At 46.7% G+C, this 18,964-nt stretch overlaps 1 long non-coding RNA gene across 1 annotated transcript; it reads right to left on the reverse strand.

Annotated features, from left to right (window-relative positions):
• Positions 1–1,781: 1,781 nt before the first annotated feature.
• Positions 1,782–18,438, reverse strand: LOC121473561. Its single transcript, XR_005983174.1, has 6 exons — positions 18,221–18,438; positions 17,108–17,186; positions 6,037–6,142; positions 5,201–5,268; positions 4,088–4,268; positions 1,782–3,644 (listed from the first exon to the last, which is right to left on the reverse strand). It is a non-coding gene; the product is annotated as an uncharacterized LOC121473561 (long non-coding RNA).
• Between the last annotated feature and the right edge of the window lie 526 nt (positions 18,439–18,964).

Genomic DNA, 18,964 nt, shown 5'->3' on the forward strand with positions numbered 1-18,964 from the left:
GAGTGAAACCTGTATTTTAAAAACATATGTCATTATAGGGGTGCCTGGCTGGCTTAGTTGGCAGAGCATGCAACTTTTGATCTTGGGGTCATGAATTTGAGCCCCACATTTGGTACAGAGATTACTTAAATAAATAAATAAAAACTTAAAAAAATATTTTCAAAGATAAAAACAAACAGGGTAGCCCCGGTGGTGCAGCGGTTTGGCGCCGCCTGCAGCCTGGGGTGTGATCTTGGAGACCCAGGATCGAGTCCCATGTCGGGCTTCCTGCATGGAGACTGCTTCTCCCTCTGCCTGTGTCTCTGCCTCTCTCTCTCTCTGTGTGTCTCTATGAATAAATAAATAAATAAAATATTTTTTAAAAAGATAAAAACAAACAAATAAGCAAGTCATTGTACAAGTAAATGGCATGTTCAAATAAAAGGCCAGTAGTTTGGTGTGGCTGGAATCAGAATTTAAGGAAGACAGAAGGGGACAATGTCAGAGGTAACCCTATTGTCTTTCACTAAACACTTTCATGAGTACCCTGCATTTTTTAAATAATAGTTTTCCTACTTTGTACTTCTTATTCAATGTCTGGTTTTCCCAATATTCATCCTTAGTACTGAGAAGTCAGTAAATACTATCTAAAATTAATAACTCAAAAACAAATATAAGAATATAATTTTTAGTTGTAACGATAACAAACAAAAATTAAATCAGTGACTGTCTAAAGAAAGTGAGACTATGTTATAGGGTAAAGGGATTTGAGAGGAAACTTTTATTTTTTATATTATTCTGTTTTGTTCAAGTATATTTCCATGTGTATGTATGTTTTTTAATTAAAATTTTTATTGAGGTAAAAAACTACGGTAAAGTGAAGTTAAAAACAAAGTGCTCAGATCTTAAATATATGCCTAAATAAATTTGTATACTTGTAAACATCACATAATCACTATACTGATCAAGTTATAAAATATTTCCAGCGCACCAGAAGATTCCCTCATGCCTCTACTGTTCTGACTTTTACCACTATCATTTAGTTTTGCTTGGTTTTCACTTAATTTTTTTTTAAAGATTTTATTTATTCATTCATGAGAGACACAGAGAGAGAGAGGCAGAGACACAGGCAGAGGGAGAAGCAGGCTCCACGCAGAAAGCCCAATGTGGGAGTCAATCCTGGGACTCCAGGATCACGCCCTGGGCCAAAGGCAGGCGCTAAACCACTGAGCCACCCAGGGATCCCGGTTTTCACTTAATTTACATGGAATTATGCACTATGTACTTTTTTTAAAAACTTTTTTATTAATGTATAATATAGCGAAATATAGTAAATAGAGGCGCACTGATGTGCCGTTGGCCGCATGGAGTGTGCCAGGGAATGCCCAAAGCCACTGTGCATTTTTCTGACATATGCATTTAACCCAAAGGTTTCTGGAGGAAAAAAAGAACTCAATTAGAGTATGTATTAAGGGAGCACCTGGGTGGCTCAGTCGGTTCAGCATCTGCCTTAGGCTCAGTTCATGATCCCAGAGTCCTGGGATTGAGACCTTCATAGCTTCAAGCCCCCTGCTCAGCAGTGAGTTGGCTTCTTTCTCTCCCTCTGCCCTTCCCCCTCTGTTCCTGTGTCTCACTTTCTCTCTCTCTCTCTCAAATAAATAAATATTTTTAAAATATATGTAGGGCAGCCCCGGTGGCGCAGCGGTTTGGCGCTGCCTGCAGCCTGGGGTGTGATCCTGGAGACCTGGGATCGAGTCTCACGTCAGGCTTCCTGTATGGAGCCTGCTTCTCCCTCTGCCTGTGTCTCTGTCTCTGTCTCTTTCTCTCTCTGAATAAATAAAATCTTTAAAAAATAAAAATAAAAATATATATAAAGTATACTGATCTTAAATGTTAGCACAATGAATCTTTATATATTTCCAGCACCCCAGAAGATTCCCTCATGACTCTTCTTAGTTAAGACTATTCCCACTAAGATAACCACTATTCAGAGTTCTATCACCATTGCTTAATTTTCCCTGTTCTTGAGCCTCATATAACAGAATCACACAGTATTGTGGTAGCCATGGAGGATTTTCCTTAGGAAAACCTGCTGCAGGAAGCACAGTTGACTAAGAACCTCTCCCTACTGCCTTATAAATCTACCTCCTGAGATCAAGCTTCCCTGGGCTGCTTCCAGCCCAAGGCTGAGTATAGGGGTGGATACTAGAGCCTGGCCATTCCTGCCTGATGTGGACTCTTCCTGTAAACCACCAGTGCTCAGGTCAACTTGGCTGAGACTCTTGAAAGTGCCCCTGCAATCTGAGACTTCCTATTCCATCATTCCCTCTTCTCCTTTTACAGGTTTTAGACCGGCATTGAAGACTTACCATTCCTGCTCCCTCTCCCTTTATGTTTCACAGGCTCTTCCCTTAATAAGACTTTAGCATATCTAATTCTATTTTGGCACCTGCTTCTCAGATGACCAAACATAAATATGTTCTTTTGTGTCTGGCTTCATTTGCTCAACACCATGTCTGTGTAAGCCATCCATATTGTAATGTGTAGCAGCAATTTGCTTTCTTTTCTTGCATAAATATGCCACAATATATGCATCCATCCTAAAGTTATTAGACACTTGAGTAGTGTTCAGCTTGAGGCTTTTCATGTTTTTGTATATGCATGTCTTTTGGTGGAGACATGCACTCCTTTATCTTGGGTATGTGCCTAGGGAGTGTAGTGGCTGGCTCATAGGCATGTGTTTAGCTTTAGTAGATACTGTCAAACAATTTTCTGAAGCAGTTCACTCCCAACAGCATTTATGAGAATTCCTGTTGCTTATAATATTTTTACCAATTTAAAAGAAAAAAACAACTCTAGAACCAAAGATAGAAGCAAATTTGTTACATCATCCTAGTTTCATATTTAAATTACCATTTTAGATACTGCTTCATAGGAAGACTGTTAACATACCCCCAAAATGTTAACAGTGGTTATATTAGAGGAAGAAAGGGAGATCACCTTTGGCTTTGAAAAATATTTGAAATGCTTTGCAACAATCATGTATTTCTCTTACTTTGAATTACCTTGTCTTAAGAAATACTACAGAGAAAAGGTTCGTGATGAGAGAACAGCAGTGTCCTCCCACACTCCCCACTCCCCTCAGGCCCACACGTCCCAGCTTGAATGCTTCTAATTACCTTCTAGTTTCCAAAGATGTGTCAGAATCTCTTATCTGCTGCCTCATTCTCTTTATCATTGTGGGTTTACATCTTTTCTATCGCTTTATTTAGTGAGGTTTCAAGAGCAAGAGAAAATTAATTATGACCAATCTGCCACACTTTTAATCAGAAGCCCGTGCATACAATCCAGGCTGATCTTTTGGACATTATCATGTAGGGAATGCGATGTATCGAAGAACAGAGAAAGGAAATATTTTGTTATAAAGACGCTGTTCTGATGATTGGGAGTCGGAAGACAAGGATGACCTGGGAGGGGAGCACCCAGAGGCTTGAGGGGAGAATGGTTCGAGGGCTAACATATAGTTAGGAACACACCAAGGTCAGCTTCTCACCCAGCTGTGCAGGATGAAGAGAGCAACACAGAGGGCAGAGAAGTCATACGTCAGGGTCACAGCCTACAGCTTGAGGCTGCTCACTGCAGTTCTGCTCCAGGACAGATTCCACCTGGAAGGAAATACACCAGAAGGTAAAGCTAGAAACAAGGAAAAATACTAGAAATGGCAAATACTTGGCCACCCTTCTAACCCTGGGCCATGCCAGAAATAGTAATTCATCATGGCACTTTTTCCTGCAGAGCCTGGAGAGTCTCATACTCTCTCAACATAGTGACAGGCACTGCTAATCAGTGTGGCACTGCCATCCTGGGACTAACAGTTTTCTGCCTGCCTGTCTTGCCCATAGGCTAGCAACAGAGTCTAAAAAGCCCACCCCAAGTTGTCTTGGAAACCCAAGTGTTCCAGGGAATTGCCACACACACCAGCTGAATGGATGTGAGCTGACAGAGAACTATGAAGTAGGAAGGACTGTACCCTGGGACTTCTGAGTCCCTTGAGAGCATGAGCATTCACTTCTACTATGACCCCGGACCTCAGCCCAGGCTGTCTTACCTGGTCCTTCAACAGGGGCAGGGTCCCCTTCTCTGGGGCCTCAGCCATAAGACACTGCTCCGCAGATACTTCTCAGAGGGTGAAGAGGGTGGCTGGCAGAGAGGAGAAGCACATAGTGGGACAGGGCTTCAGTGTCTCATCAGACCTGGGACAAGCATCAGAAGGAGGTTCCAGAGAGTCCCTGGCAATGAGAGACAAGTTATTCCAAATGGGCTCTTGCTGTGACTCTTCCCTCTTGGCCTGCAGGAGGTCAGACTGTGCCAGGGGGTAAGAGGAGGCATCCCCCAATCCCTAGCCTGGGAAAAATGGCAAGGTTCTAGAATGTGAAGGTCTATCCTGCACAAAATATAAAAGTCAACGTGTGGGATCCCTGGGTGGCGCAGCGGTTTGGCGCCTGCCTTTGGCCCAGGGCGCGATCCTGGAGACCTGGGATCGAATCCCACATCAGGCTCCCGGTGCATGGAGCCTGCTTCTCCCTCCGCCTGTGTCTCTGCCTCTCTCTCTCTCTCTCTGTGACTATCATAAATTAAAAAAAAAAAAAAAAATAAAAAAAAATTAAAAAAAAAAAAAAGTCAACGTGTGCCCCCTTCCTCCTAGGATTTCAATTGCACGGACCCCTCTGCTCAGCAATTGCTCCACACCAGCGTACAGCCAACATCCCTCCTCACCAATCAAGTTATCCAGGATATCCAGAATGGATTCTATATGTGTCTTTACCAAGAACTCAGCAGCATTAAAAAAGACTGCTTATGAGAAGACCTGCATCTGTAGGTCACCAGAGATTAGGACCTCAGACACCTAGTGCCAGGAGATGGGGGAGGTGAGCACCAGTCCCACTCTAGCAGATTGTCTTCAGTGTGACAACTGCGTCTCTGCTGACTCATGCCTCTCTCTGCTCTAATTCTTTCTTGTGTCTCTTACTCTTCTTCTAGATCCTATAGCTGCCCATCCTTATTGAGGCACTTAATGAGGCAGCTTAGCACATGTTTTTGTTCCTCCTCAGTCAGATCCTAGAGGCCTCTTACTGAGTCCTACTCCTTCTCCTTCATGTTTCTGAAATCCTGCAAACTCAAGGACTTCCCTGTAGAGACATCAGTTAAGAACTTGACCTACCCTTGGGGTGCCTGGGTGGCTCAGTCGGATAAGTGGCTGCCTTCACCTCAGGTCAGGATCCTAAGGTCCTAGGGTCAAGACACACATCAGGCTTCCTGCTCAGTAGGGAGTCTGCTTCTCCCTCTCCCTTTGCCCCACCCCCTGCTTGTTCTCTCCCTCTCTCTCTCAATAAGTAAAAGTCTAAAAAAAGAAGAAAGAAGAAAGAAAGAAAGAAAAAAAGAAAGAAAGAACGAACTCAACCTACCCAGCCAACAAGCTCCATTATTACCAAGGCCCCTGTAGACCTGACTCTTTGTGAGACCACTTCTCTGTCTCTTCCCTTCTTCTAATCGTTTCCTGTTAAAGCATCTTTCTTCCCAGACATCCATCATCATTGTCTCCTGCTAACCTTACCTTCATTTTCCCAGCTCACCCCCAGTCTAGTACCAACCCCAAATTCTTCTTCACCTCCAAGAAATCAAAACTTACTTAGTCCTTGCCATTCAAAGTGCAGTCTCTGAACCACATTAGGAGTAGGGAGGATTCAGAGGAAGTTAGAGCAGTGGTTCTCAACTTTGTGCATGAGAATCACCTGGGAAATGATTAAATTCCCAATGCCCAGGATGCACCCTCAGATCAGTTAAATCAGAATTTCTGGAGGTGGGACTCAGGCATCACTAGTTTTAAAGTTCCCAGGTTATATGTAATCCCAGGTGTTATCTACACATAACCCATGAAAACCACTATGTTTAAGGAGACAGATGGAACCTCTAGACTCCAGTTGAAGGCTGCCTTGGGACGTGCCCTACCCTTCTCTCCCCAACCTCACCACCACACGACATACTCAGCTCTCTCACCTGAGCTGCAGTTCTTGAGGCCAGAGGACTCAAGGGTGAGGGTGCAGCCACAATGAACACAGCAGGCTTCCATCCTTACCTAAGCAAGATGAACCACCACCTTCCTCTGGAAAGAAAGGAAAAATAATTACAGAGAGTCTTTGGGTCATCTCCAGCCCCCTGTATGTTCTCTTCCCAGTGGTGGGAGTTTTCATTCCTGGACCCACTGCCCATGCCAGCGAGCCTGCATCCTCATCACTGTATGTAAGTGACAAAGCACTATACATACAGACCCCTCCCCACATCTTCAGACACAGACAATCACAGGATTATGCCTAGATGATTGAGGAAGAAACAGAAACCCAAAGAGGATATAACATGCCCTCAGTCACTCAGCAGATTTGGGCAGAGCAGGGACTGGAATCTATCTCCTGCATCCTCCGTTATGGCACTTTAAAGATTATTTTATTTTAGAGAGAATGTGGCAAGTCAAAGGGAGAAGGAAGAGAGAGTCCTAAGCAGACTCTGAGCCGAGCATGGAGCCCAAAATGGGGCTCAATCTTACGACGCTGAGATCATGACCTGAGCTGAAACCAAGAGTCAGATGCTTAACTAACTGAGCCACCCAGGCACTGATGTTAAGGCACTTTAAAAGACAGAGATTCACTCAAGACCTTACCAGGTCTGAATCAGCCACTTCTACAGCTTCTGGGAGTTTCTTGAATTTTCTACCACATCTAGACCTCTACCCGTTCCCATGGCCTCCTAAGCAGTACAACTCCTTTGGGATCCAGGGGAAGACTATGAAATTCCAGATGAAGCCACATTCAGAATCACAGGGATCCTCTAATCCACTCGGGTTAAAGTCAGGATAACTGTGGCTCAGGAGGCTACAGGGCTAATGAGTAGCAGAGCCACAACTAGACCCTGAAAACCTCTGACCCCCAGTTCTAGTGATCTTTTCCCAGCCAGTGCTATCATGTGAAAACTGGACATGTAATTCAATCATGCTTCCTACACTTCTAAGCCTTCAGTAAGGGTTGGGACCCCAGGACCCGGCACACTGACCTGCACAAAGCAAGTCAAAATTGTCAGAGCCTGAAAACCCTAGGCCAATATACAATCCAACCTGCTTCTCCAACAAGCAGGGTTTTTTGCCTACCCATACCAAAGTTCCCACCCTTGGGTGCATCCTATTCCATTCTCAACCCTAAGAATCCTATAATTTCAGGCCATTTGTTATCCTCTTAAAAAATAGTATCCCATGGGGATCCCTGGATGGCTTAGGGGTTTAGTGCCTGCCTTTGGCCCAGGGCGTGGTCCTGGAGTCCTAGGATTGAGTCCCACATCAGGCTCCCTGCATGGAGCCTGCTTCTCTCTCTCTCTGCCTGTGTCTCTGCCTCTCTCTGTGTGTCTCTCATGAATAAATAAATAAATAAAATCTTTTTAAAAATAGCGTCTTTGCCCATTCTGAAATGATGAACAGAAGGCCTAGAAGCCAATTCATCTTCTGGAAAAGATTTTGCGTTGTCCAAGAAACAAGAAACTTGTGCCAGAGAGAGAGAGAGAGAGAGAGAGAGAGAGAGAGAACTAGTTCTCAGAAAGACAAGTTCCTTCTCTGTCTCTGTTAAGTTCCTCTTTCATGTTTCTCCCCAATCCTCATGCCCTGCCCCTCACCAAAACAAAAAATGAACACAAACTCAAAAAGAGGAGGGGCGCCTGGGTGGCTCAGTCAGTTAAATGTCTGCCTTCAGCTTGGGTCATGATCCCAGAGCCCTGTTTGGGAAAGGAGCCTGCTTCTCCTTCTTCCTTTTCCTGCCACTACCCTTGCTTGTGTGCGTGCTCTCTGTCAAATGAATAAGTAAATTCTTGAAAGAAAGAAAGAGCTAGAAGTTAACATCTCTAGCTAGGGGAGGATTAGTGCCATGGTGGGGCAAATCCTTGATGTCTGAGCAAGGAGCCTCAGTTCTCCTTCCCAGCCCTGAACCCTCCCCCTCCTCAAGACTTTCCTCCCACCTTCAGGCTCACTTGGGGCCCCTCCAGGCTGACACAGAGCCTAGCTGAACCTGCCCCTACCAGGCCTTGCCTACTCATTCTCCCTATATTGAGGAAGATGAGTTGCTTTACTTGATAGTCCAGGACCCCCTTTAGGGGGCTGGTCATTGACCTTTGGTATTAGGAAAAAAAAGAGTTCATATTGATTAATCTGTAGGTACTTTGTGTAGTTATCTTGCTTGATCTCCCAAACAATCTCCGTTTTACTGAGACTCAAAAAAGATCAGTAGGAGTGCCTGGGTGGCTCAATGGGATGAGAGTCTGACTTCAGCTCAGGTCATGGTCTCAGGGTCCCCTGCTGGGCAGGGAGTCTGCTTCTCCCTCTCCCTCTGCCCCTCCTCCTGCTCATGTACTCTTGCTCTCTCTTTCTCAAATAAATAAATTTTTTTAAGTATTAGTAGATAAGCCAGTTTCATAGCTAAAACAGTAGCAGAGCTGAAATATGAACACACATCTGACCCCAAAACTCATGTTGTTTCCACTGTTGATTCAATAAATGTTTATTGGGGGGATCCCTGGGTGGCGCAGTGGTTTGGCGCCTGCCTTTGGCCCAGGGCACGATCCTGGAGACCCTGGATCAAATCCCACATCGGGCTCCCGGTGCATGGAGCCTGCTTCTCCCTCTGCCTGTGTCTCTGCCTCTCTCTCTCTGTGACTATCATAAGTAAATAAAAATTAAAAATAAATAAATAAATAAATAAATAAATAAATAAATAAATAAATGTTTATTGGGGACCCTTTTTCTTCCAGGCACTATGGCTCCTGCCTTCCTGTCTCTCAGAAAGGGAGAGAAAATAAGCAAAAAATCTCCATGTAGTTATGAACCGTGAGAAAGCCTAAAAAGCAAATGAAAAAGACATCTCAGGAGAGAGGCAGGGAAGGGACTTAGCAATGCCACACACTCATTCTTGGGGTGAGAAGAGAAGGCCAAGGAGCAGTTAATACTGCTCAGGAAGTCTGACATAAGAGCTGAAGAGCCTGGGGTCTGGGCTGGCGCCCCCTGACCTACTGCAGGTGGGCCAAGGCTTATTCTCTCGCAGGCCCTGACTCCCAGGTTCCTAACCCAGTATTAATCGAGTCCCACAACGTGCACTGCTGTTCACTTTTCAGGGTTTCCTTCTTGCCATCTCCAGAGTCTCTGTCACAGGTCTGCTCTCATTCTCCAGATTGATTGCAACAAAGTAGGTAGTTTTTTCCTCAGCTTCCTGGAGAGAGTGGGGGTTGGGGTCGGGAGCAGAGCTCAAGATTCCAGGAGCCCCACCTGCCAGTGACATTTCTCCCTCTCCATCAGCTAGTTCCTGTTTGAGATTAAGGGTCTCTGAGGCTGGGAAACCAAGGAACGTGTACTCCATCATAGTTCACTGTACCCACTGTGGGGGCAAGGAGGTGGGAAGTGGGAAGGGGACTCACTAGCATCTGTGGAAGATTACAGTGTGCCAGCACCATGAGATACTTCACAGATCATTTCATTTCCCCCTCTCCACAAGCTTATGATGTAGGCAGAATTGCACCCATTTCTCATGAGGAAACTGAGGCCTAGAGACAGTTGTGAATGGTCCAAGGTCACCCAGCTAATAAGTACAGAGTTGGTATTCAGTCCCTAGTCTGTATGAGTCCAAACCATAGGCCCTTCCCATGGCACTGAGACAGGCATTTTACCAGGTCATAATACCCACTTCTCTGAGATGGGGCTCCAACTCCACACACTGGTCCCTGGGACCTGGCCACATTGTCCACAGCCTTGAGCTCCAGAAGGTATCTTTGATTCCATAAAGAAATGCATTTTGTGACTAAACATAGCCTGATGGAACTTCTAGTATGTGCAGCCAAAGGACCCTCAAAGAAGACCTACATCCTTGCTTCTGCTAACCTCCCTCTACCTAATACCCTCCCCTCCCAACTCTATATACACATATCACAGAGCCTCATTCTAGAAACAACAGGCATTCTAGAAAAAAACTGAGCTCCCTCAGAAAAACTCTATGGTAGGGAGGGTTAGTCAAAGGACCAGTAAAATTTCAGTGTAAGCTTTTCACTTTTTAATTAAAAAAAGGAAAACAAAAGGTATCACCACAGTCAAGGAAGGCTAGTCCAGGAGCAACATTGAGTCCCCTTCCCTAAGTTGCTCCACATTTTCTGACAACCTCAGCTTGGAAAGAAAACAGCCACACCACCAACAAAATATCTGCTGAGGGGGAAGGGTGGTTTTGTCCCTGTAAGTCCCTTGGAAGCACCATGCCCCCAGCCATCAGAACCTCTGTGGCACTTGGTCAGCGCCACCCTTGGGGGGATGAGGGGGTGGCACTTTCTGTACAGGAAATGTTCTGTGCAGGGGTGCTTTGATTTCACTGCACTTCACTTTGGCCATCTTACTGAGCACCTACTGTGTGGGGCTAAACACAGAGAGGTTAGTAAAGCCAGTCCTGCTGGGTCACCAGCTGTTACTAGTCCACAGAGTAAGGGGGCATGGCTTGCAGAGTGAAACTGCACAGAACACATATCTGGACATCTCTGTAGGAGAACAAAGGAGAGTGGCCTCTTGAAACAAGCATGCATGTTCTGGTCCAAGTCAGAGGAATCAGTCACCCTGGAGGGTAGCAGGAATGAGTTGGGGGTATAAGAAGGTTTCCTGGAGGCTGACCAGGAAGAATGAGAAGCCTTCCTAAAGGGGGAAGTGGAGGGCAGGCTTAAGTGAGGAGCAGGCTTGGGGAGTGTTGGGAGTAGGGCATAAGGGGTTGCACAGCTAGGACACCTCCACCTCAGATGCCCTTGGTGCCCAAAATGGGTGTTCCCCCCCACCACGCTGCCCAACTCCAGCCTCCCTGAGCTCAAGGAAATCCAGATATTGCTGGGGTATGAGTCTCCAACATCTGGACTCTCTGCTTGTGGGACTTGTGGAGGGCTCTTGCAATTGTTATTTCTTTGGGTAATTTCACCGTCAACATTCCCTTTGAGTCTCCTGTGGCCAGAACTCAGAACCTCAGCCTTTGGAGTTCTCTGGAAAGAAAAGGGTAAAGATCCCAAAGATCTCTCTCCAGAATATCCTCCCTGGAGCAGCCCTATCCTGGGCTCCTCTCCACGATCCCCTTTCCTTCTGAGGAGGTCCTCCAGCTGTTTCTCCCAGGAAATGCTGTGGTCACCAGGAGTCATTACAGTTACAGTCATTACACATAATCCTGGGTGTAAACCCATTCTGTCACCTTCTTACCAAATGACCTTGGGCAAGTCATTTAACCTCTTCAGATCTGTTTCTTCATCCATAGGAGAACTTTCTGCACTTAAGGAAATGAAATAAAACAATGCAGTTAAGCATTGATTAGCAAAATGCCTCCCATACATACTAAATGCTCAATAAATGTGAGCTAGTCCTATTTAACTATTTGAGAGGCTAAAATGAGACAAGGAAAAGTGAAGCTTAAGAATTAAGGGGCAAAAAAAAAAAAAAAAAAAGAATTAAGGGGCATAAAATCTTAAAAAAAAAAAAAAAAAACAAGGGACGCCTGGGTGGCTCAGTGGTTGGACGTCTGCTTTTGGCTCAGGGCATGATCTCAGGATCTGGAATCAAGTCCCACATCAGGCTCCCTGCATGGAGCCTGCTTCTCTCTGTGTGTGTCTCTCATGAATAAATAAATAAATCTTAAAAAAAAAAAAAAAAAGAATTAGGAGCCCCTGCCAATTGGGAAATAAGAATGAAGCAGAGTTCTGTCTCCGGCATTTGTATGAACTATGCAAGTACAAAGTAAAGCAATTCTGGAAAGTTACCCATCTGTGTGGACTCTGCCCAGCCTGGGCGCTTTCATGAGAACCCAAATTCCAAGTCAGCTGCTGCGCTGGGGTTAGTGGAACACATGTGGAAGTGCTGCCAGGCCAAGTGCCTTTCTCTCAGACCTCCCAGATGTGAACTTACATAGGAGGCAGAGCTTCTACTGCTTGGTTTTGAGTAAGGGGAGGTGGGGGTGGGCAGGGCTGGATCTCCAGAGAAAAAATGCATTTTGGAATTGGTGGAAGTGTGATGGAACCAGAAATAGTGCTTCACATCAGTCCTGTTATGTGTGACACTGATGTCCTCAGCCCATTTGTTTCTTGGGCAGTATAAAAGTTTGCATATACTTTGTCCAAGAGAAAAGAAAAATGAAACCTTATGCACAAAAATAGTATCATGTGGAGAAGGAGAAAAAAAGACTAACTTTACAGCAGAGAAACCGGACAAACACCATGTCAGGTGACCAAGGTCAACATCAACACGGATAAGTCATGTTGATAGCACATACTCTTGCTATGATGCAGTGAGAATGGCACTTTACCTCTATGGTCTCCCTCTCCAAAACCCATTACTTTGGTCTAGCCAGGAGTAGAAAACATCAAGCAAATTCCAATAGACAAGCATCCTACAATATGCCTGACTCCTCAAATTGTCAAGGTCATCAAAAATAAGGAAAGTCTGAGAAACTCTCAGAGCCAAGAGAAGCCTCAGGAGCTATGATAACTAGAGGTAGGGTGGTATCCTGGATGAAATCTTGGAACAGGGAATCCCTGGGTGGCTCAGCTGTTTGGCGCCTGTCTTTGGCCCAGGGTGCGATCCTGGAGTCCCAGGATCGAGTCCCGTGTCGGGCTCCTGGCATGCAGCCTGCTTCTCCCTCTGCCTGTGTCTCTGACTCAATCTCTCTCTCTCTATCTCTCTCTCTCTCTCCCTCTGTGTCTATCATGAATAAATAAATAAATCTTAAAAAAAAAGAATAATTTAAAAAAATCTTGGAACAGAGGAAAGATATTAGGTAAGCACCAAGATAATCAAAGTATGTGGACTTTAGTTAACAGAAAACAAAACCCTACATACACTTTAACCATACCATCAGCACCATATAGTTAAAAAATAAATAACCCATTTGAAAATGAAGCAGGCCAAATTGCTGAAAATCAATTCGAATTACCAATCCACTTCATTTGTAAGGATTTTTTTTTTAAGTTTGGTTTCACCTCTGCCTCTGAATTTTTTATGCAAATAGCCTTTCCCTTAAAGGAAGTTAACGGACTTAGTCAATATTTTTCTGTACTTAATGCTTTCTCCTGTCCCTGGGGAGTAATATGATCATGGCAAAATATCCTAGGCCTAGTTTAAAGGGTTTTTATTTTGTTTTGTTTTCAATGAACTGGTCATTTAGCAAACTTTTTTGAGAACCAGCTTTTAGTAAATTGCCTCTTGGTAAGTTGCTTTTCAGAGAATTGACTCAGAATCTTTGAAAAATGATAATCTTGAAATTTGCCTGAAGCCCCCTCCTTGCTTAACGAAACTTCACTTGTGGAAAGACCCACCACCTCCAAGTAATCTGGGCCCTGCTCTTGGTCACATAATGGCAGTGTCTGGCACATAGCAGGTGCTCTAAAACTGTACAGTGGTACTGTCTGGATTCTTTTCCATCTTTTGGTGAAGTCCAGATGGGCCATAATGGAGATGTATGAGCCAGAAAAGTCCCCACCCTGAGGTGTAAGACACTGAAAGAAGTCTCTCAGTGAGGGTTAAACAACATTTACCCTGGGGCTTCTGAAATACAAAAACCTGCGTTTGAAGGCAGAGAAATGGAATAGACTCCTCTATAAGTCCCTCAAGCCTTTAGAGAGTTCTGGTCACCTACTCAGTCATGATCTCTGGGGAAAATGAGGGATAAGAGCCAGCAGTGGAATGGCAAGGCTGAACTTTGGTTGAATGTTCCTTCTGCACAGCCACTGTAATCAATGATTTACCTCATTTATCTCATTTGGTTTTTGCAACAGTCTTCTCAAGTTGACAGATGAGGAAACAGACTTAAAGGAAGAAAGCAACTTGTCCAGTGGTCACCCAGCTGGTAAGAGGCAGAACCAGGCTAGAAACCAAGTGCCCTCAGCTCTCAGCTGAAAGGCCTGTGTCCTTTCTTTTTCTTAAAGATTTTATTTATTTATTCATGAGACACAGAGAGAGAGAGAGAGAGAGAGAGAGAGAGAGAGAGGCAGAGACACAGGCAGAGGGAGAAGCAGGCTCCATGCAGGGAGCCTGACGTGGGACTCGATCCTGGGTCTTTAGGATCAGGCCTTGGGCTGAAGGTGGCGCTAAACCACTGAGCCACCCAGGCTGCCCACCTGTGTCCTTTCTTAACCACTAAGCAAACTGCCTCCATTTATTTATTCATCTCAATGATAAACATACAAACACACCAGAAGACCTCAGCTAACTTAAAAGTGAATTATTTATAAATGGAAAACATGGGGAAGACAATTTAGGAATAATTTCCACCCAGCAATTACACGGCTGGGATTTACCCCAAAGATACAGATGCAGTGAAACGCCCGGACACCTGCATCCCGATGTTTCTAGCAGCAATGTCCACAATAGCCAAACTGTGGAAGGAGCCTCGGTGTCCATCGGAAGATGAATGGTTAAAGAAGATGTGGTCTATGTATACAATGGAACATTACTCAGCCATTAGAAATGACAAATACCCACCATTTTCTTCGAGGTGGGTGGAACTGGAGGGTATTATGCTGAGTGAAGTAAGTTATTTAGAGAAGGACAAACATTATATGTTCTCATTCATTTGGGGAATATAAAAAATAGTGAAAGGATTAACGGGGAAAGGAGAGAAAATGAGTGAAAATATCAGAGAGGGAGACAGAACATGAGAGACTCCTAACTCTGGGAAACGAACAAGGGGTGGTGGAAGGGGAGGTGGGGACGGGGATGGGGTGACTGGGTGATGGGCACTGAGGGGGGCACTTGACGGGATGAGCACTGGGTGTTACACTATATGTTGGCAAATCAAACTCCAATAAAAAAATACACAATAAATAAATAAATAAATAGGTAGGTAGGTAGGTAGGTAGGTAGGTAGGTAGGTAGGTAGGTAGGTGAAAGAGTATTCCCAGCAGAAGGAACAGCAGGTGCAAAGACCAGGAGGCAGGAGAGGAACTGGAAGAAATCGAAGAAATCCAGGCTCTGGAGTCCGATTACGCCTTCTAGTAAATTATGACATGTCTCTGCTCTGTGCCCTAACATGGGTTCAGGGCCTCTATAGTTACTGCCTTTGGTGTATGACCTTGTGTTTTCTGCTGAATAAATCAGTCAAAGGAGGGGGGGGGGAATTATTTCCACTTCCCCATGCAGCTCTTTTGTGCATTTTTTTGAAAAGTTTTTATTTAAACTCCAGTTAACATCTTTTGTGCATTTCTCAAACTGAGGTGTATGGACATGCATACAGGTTCTAGGACATATAAATTCTTTGTTGACTGGCTGCCATGGTTGCTGGCAATGGGGAGTTGACAGGGTGGTAGAGCAGGAGTGGACAAAGTCTCCTAGCTGGCCATCTCTTAACCCCTCACACTGACCTTGGGGCCCAGAATCCAGCTTCTCAAACAGCTCTTCACCCTCCCCTCTCTCCAGTATGTCCTCCAGGATGAGGTCTGTCCTGTGGTACTGATGTCCCCAGAAATTTCTCCTCCCCCTCACCAGAGAACAGCAGTGAAATCTGTCAGCGTGAAGGATGCTTCTGACAGCAATCCTATCCCCTCCAGCATCCATCTCTTGGACTACAACTCTTGTGATTTCCTCAAATATGCTAGACATTGTCCCCGAGCTGGAGAAAAAGAAGCCAATTTGTTTGGGGGAGGGGAATATTGGTTCAAATTTTTAAATCTACCTTTGGCAGCCTGGGGTCAACGAGGATCCAAAAGTTCTAGAATAATCAGACTTGGAATTATCTGCCTTTCCTGTTCCTAGAAGGTGAGGTGGTCACTACATACTAAGGAAGGTGACCATCACACATGCTAGATTCTCCTCTGTCCTTTATAGAACCCTTCTGGAGGAAAGATGGAGCAGTGATTACCTCAAATGGAAAGGAGAGCGAGACCTGTCTTCTGCATCTCCCACAGCAGAGTTGCCCCTTTGCTCAGAGGGGCCTGAGGAGTAGGCAGGCCCACCATCTTCCAGCCAGAGCCCTGCCAGTGTTGACGAACAGAGGGCTCATGAAGGGATGAGGGGCATGGCTGCTGGACCTCACATTGCCAACCCCAATGATTATTTCCTCCCTTGGCTCTGACTCCTGGGCCTCCCTCCCTTGCTGTATTCTGCAAGGCAGTGGGATGGGTGCTCTTACCAACCATTTCCCAACGAGACAGCAGTAAATTGGCCTCAGAAAGAAAGAAGAGAGAAAGAATGAAGTGTAAGAGTGGTTTGGGGGTGGGTGCCCTGCATAGCCTCCCACCCCCAGGTCCTGTCTCTTCAGTTACTGGTCACCCTCTGGAGGGTCCACTTACTCTTGATAAAATAAAATGGATCCCAAAACCCCACCTGGGGCATCTTCCCCCCTCCACTCCCCTCTACCCACTCCGGTCTAAAATTGGCCCCTATATTCTCTTGCTCCCCTGCAGAACCCTTCATAGACCCATTACCAGTCCAGCTTGATACACACAGCTGGTCCTTCCCTGTTTCTACTCAGCAGCAGTTCTTTATCCCCACCACAGTGGACCCTTCAGGTGCTCTTACCTCCAAATCCTTTTTTATCTTAAGATTGCTTTATTTATTTGAATGAGTGGGGGAGGGGCAGGGGAGAAGGAAAATCTCAAGCAGACTCCCCGCTGAGTGCAGAGCCTGACAAGGGGCTCCATCTCACAACCCTGAGATCATGACCTGAGCCGGTATCAAGAGTTAGATGCTTAACCAACTGAGCAACCCAGGTGCCCTGCCAAATCCTTCTCTCTCTCTCCCCTTCTGTCACTCTGCAACTCCTTCCTCTTGAGATCTGTTTCCCTTCCTTCAGGCTCCTCTGCTTCCCTCCTGGGGCCAGGACTCCCCTCACAAGTTTTCTAGGCTCCACCTCCCCATCCTACCTCTGGCCACCTGCCCCTATGTCCCTTCTGGCTGGCCCAGGCACCTTACTCACCCATGCTCGCTTCTCCATCCCTGCCCTCATCATGGTGGCCAGCTCTTAGCTCACTCCCAGCCTGGGAATTCTTCTGGGTGTCCTGAAAGGCAGTGCCCAGAACCCACAGGCTCATCCCAGCCACTCACCTTAGCTGCTCACCAGGAATGGCGGTCGTGAGAATCCCCTCTGAAAGATCCCCGCACAGGTGCTGCATCTCAGGAAAGCCTATGGAAGGGAAATGAAAGAAGTGGAGAGCTGGGTAGGGCTAGGAGCCCCACTTCTCAGGCCTTTAGATAAGCCACGTAATGGCTGGGCTGGAGGCAGATAAGGCCAGAGATAAGAAACTCTTTCCTCCTCTTGGACTCAGGGAGCAGGGAAGAGAAAGATATATACATTCACCTGGTGTGTATTCTAGGGGAGTTTGGGCGAGAGAATGATGCAGAACGAGGCATACTGGGCCACGCAATCCAAGTGCCAGCAGGCAACAGCTATGGATGTGCCAGAGATATGAGGAGAGCGATTGAGCTGGAACCAAACACCACAACACCACACTATGGTGGGCAATGCTAAAGACAGAATGACAGCGTCTAACAGGTGTGGGGAACAGGCTGGACAGCAAGGAGGACCCAGCCTCCCTCGACACATGTGCGCTCAGGTAGCCTTCTCAGGGAGAGGCCTCCACCTGTCCTCTTCACCCACCTCCTTCTCCAGGGAGAGGCCTCTGGCCCCGCCCCCCTCAGTCCTCAGAGATAAACCACCTGAGTGAGCGTGGCCCTGTCTCCCTCAGTTCCAAAGCAATGTTTTAAGGCGATGATTGTGGTAGCAACGATAGGAATCCTACTAATGTGGCTACCTCATATCAAGTATTTACGACGTGCCAGGTGTGGTGCTAATCCTCACAACAGCCCTGACATGTATTGTCCTTCCACAACACAGGAAGAAACTGAAGCTCAGAGAAGTAACTTGGCAAGGCCACATGGTAATAAGTGGCAAAGCAGGATTTGAACCCTGATTATTGTTGATGTACACCAGCCTCTCACCCTGACTGCCCTCCTAGTCCATGGAAGCTCTCGGGGCACCCCCTTCCCTCACCCCCGGGCCTGGGCCCAGCTGGCTGTATTGGTCCTCCCATCACTGTCCACTCAGTGGACTTGGGCAAAGACCCTGCACTCTTCCCAACACCCAACCCAAGGACACTGGCGCTGGCCCCGAGCCAGAGAGGAGCCCAGACCGCCCAAGGCAGCTCTTCTCCCTCCTACCTGGGACTTTACACCTGTCCTAGGAACAGCACGTGATACTGCAGAGCACACGCTGAGAGGATCAGAGTTCCTTCACTAAAGGACTCCTTCCTTTCTTGGCCTCCCGGAGGCTCACCTCTGCCACCTCTCCCCCTCCACCCCCCACACACACGTGCACGCACACGCATGCATTAAGGGCAGAGGAAAGGAAGCACAGATTCCTTGTGCTGTCACACCCTCCAGAGGGTGACCAGTAACTGAAGAGACAGGACCTGGGGGTGGGAGGCTATGCAGGGCACTCACCCCCAATCCCTTCAGACAGTCCCCCAAGACAGAAAGGCGAGGAGGAAACGCAGCCCTCCTAGGGGGAGGAAAGAACAGTGAGAACGGAGGAAGGCATCCTGAGGAAAGACCTGGGAGCCCTCAGGACCCTGGCTTCGTTCACGAAGTCACTAGGGGATTGACCCTCCTCCGGCCACGCAGCAGCCATCCCCCTGCCAGCGCAGCCTGGCTCAGATAGGCCCACGAGCCCAGAGGCCTGCGTTCAGACAGGAAGAGCCAAGCAAGGCCACAGAGCAGAATTCTGCCCTCTGGTCTGCTGCTGCCTCTGCCAGTCCCCCCCCAGCCCTCAGGCTGGCTCTGCTCCAGACAGCAGGAGCAGCAGCAGCCCCAGAGCCCCTCCCGCCATCTGGGCCACCTAGGCTCGGGGGCCCTGATGCTCTCACACTGCCCTCAGTGGGAGCCACTGCACAAATCCCTGCCCCC

This window comes from Vulpes lagopus, chromosome 12 (genome assembly GCF_018345385.1).
Source record: "Vulpes lagopus strain Blue_001 chromosome 12, ASM1834538v1, whole genome shotgun sequence".
In the NCBI taxonomy this organism is placed as follows: domain Eukaryota; kingdom Metazoa; phylum Chordata; class Mammalia; order Carnivora; family Canidae; genus Vulpes; species Vulpes lagopus.